Genomic DNA, 2,417 nt, shown 5'->3' on the forward strand with positions numbered 1-2,417 from the left:
CGAGAGACCGTTTGCGTTTGAGATGTGGAGGGGAGGGGTATGGTTATAAGTGTAATATTATGTATATGGGAGTTTTCAAAAATTTGTAGTAATCCTTGTCCCCAAGCTTTCATCAACGTACGTACTTAAATACACACGAAATGTGGGGTTTGTTACTTATTATTTTGTATCTGTATTCCATTTTACTAACTTCATGAGAAATTTAAACCCATTATACCTCATACTTTCAAAGAGGTGGGAGCTTTTGTAGGTAAAAGTAGCAGAAAATCGGATGTCCCCGAGATTTTGAAACAACTTAAAATATATAGGAATACCATTTAACAATGTTGCTGTTACTTCATTTTTGTTTTAGTAATGAGATTTGGCAGTCAATTTATAAGAAAAATGGTTTTCAACTCGATTGCTCGCTGCATCAGACCGCAGGGGGAGTGATATTGTATATCCCCAGTCAGTGGCGATGGGTAGAGAAGGGCTCACGGGCTTGAGCCCCCCTCCCCACCTCCCATCTCTATCCAAATGAAAATAACGAAATAAGCAGTTGAAACCGTTATGATCGCACGCAATGAACACATAGTAATCAACTACGCGGCTTGCTCGTTTGTCCTGTTGTCACCGCTGACAACTATAGTAACCTAACAGCCAATTAAATGTCTCTAGGGCTCAGCAAAAGACGAGCCCGTTCCCATGGACACTCCATGACGAAACCCCTCTTGTAAAAAGGTAGAAGACTTGAAGAAAAAAAAATAACACTGCACAGAAGGCTCACGCTCTCCTAGCCCTGACAATGGGGTGAAAGTTTACAACACACTTTCCCCCAGTGACACATATACCTAACCGTTCATTTGACCTTTGCTATGTGCGCTGTACTTTCCGCGACTACTCAGCCTAATCCAGCTCAAAGACGGTTTTTGTTTGGAGTGCTGTGTGTGCCGCTGAGATCTAACAGTTATTAAATACATCAAACCACTTTTGAGGCAACTTTTTCATTAGATGAAAATTAATTAAAGAAATTTGGAGGTGAAACGGCTTCGTCCCCACCATCCAGAAAAATGTAAACAAAGAGGTGGACGACAAAGGTGACTCGACTTGTTCTAATGCCTCTCAAAATGCCATGGCTCGCCGTGAGTACAGAAAAAGTATCACTGTTTTGTTCTTATTGCTTGCTATTTGGCGGTAAATAAGTGGAAGCAACATAAGCTCCACCCAAATTTGTGTGTGTGTGTGTGTGTGTGTGTGTGTGTGTGTGTGTGTGTGTGTGTGTATGTGTGTGTGTGTGTGTGTGTGTGTGCATTAATGTATATTGCTTGAGAAGAAAGGAAGTAGTAAGAAAGGTTTTTGAAAAATGGGTATTCCAATGTAAAGCGCATTGAGCTACTTTTTTTGGAAATGCGCTATATAAATGTTATATATTATTATTAATAATATATAAATGTTATATATTATTCTTCTCCGTTACCAACCAACAGCGTTTTGCCTCGCTGAAATCAAAATAAGACCCTATTCATGCAGGAGAATTCAAAACAACCAACCAGAGACAACTGGAGTTTAATTCCTTTTCCGAAACTGTCACTTTTTCTATTGTTACCAAAGCCTTATAGTGTTTATTTTATGTGTTTTCGACAGTTTTGATCCCCATGAGTAAATGTTATGCTTGGCATGAGGCAAGCTGTTGTGGTTTAGACTCCTTGATTCTTTCAAACACACTTATTTCCGCTTCCGTTTCTTCCAACTCCGTTACCGGAAGTGGGAATACGAATGGTAACGAAAAAGGCCATCGGGAATGGAAAGAAAAAAAAAGTAACATTAAAGGTAGGTATGGGCAAACAATGGCCTATGGGTCTGATATGGCCCGCAGGCAGTTTCAGTCCGGCCTACAAATTTACCCAGTAATTAATACTGAGTGAAACTCGAGATCACGGTGAGTTGATATTGCAGGTCAAAGATGAAAAGATATTCTTCATTTTGTCAATGGAGGTAAAAGTATCTGGTTCTATTAGACAAGAGAAGTAACTTTTATTAGAAAAGTTATTAACCGTTTAGTTGTGTTATTTTGAGAATTGATTGATTGAATTATTATTAGATATAGTGTTCACTGTCCACCCACAGTGTTTTTCTCGAGTGCTGCTATAATGCCTGGACGGAAAAGGCAATTTCGGAACGTCAGTTGTGTTAATTAAATTGAAGGTGGGCATTTTAGCTGGACCGGACATTAACAGAGTCACGTGACGTGATTGACATATTATTTGAACAGATGATGATTTCATTCAAGAAAAATATATTACTAAATGAACTGAACGTAACGGTATAAAATTTCAATTTTTATTCTCATACGAGCGCAATGTTAGGAGTTTATGTTTTAATGAATTAAGGTGGCGTCGGTAGCCTAGTGGTTAGGCTACCGGACTCGTAATCGTGAG

Source organism: Aplysia californica, unplaced genomic scaffold (assembly GCF_000002075.1).
Source record: "Aplysia californica isolate F4 #8 unplaced genomic scaffold, AplCal3.0 scaffold00170, whole genome shotgun sequence".
Lineage (NCBI taxonomy): Eukaryota > Metazoa > Mollusca > Gastropoda > Aplysiida > Aplysiidae > Aplysia > Aplysia californica.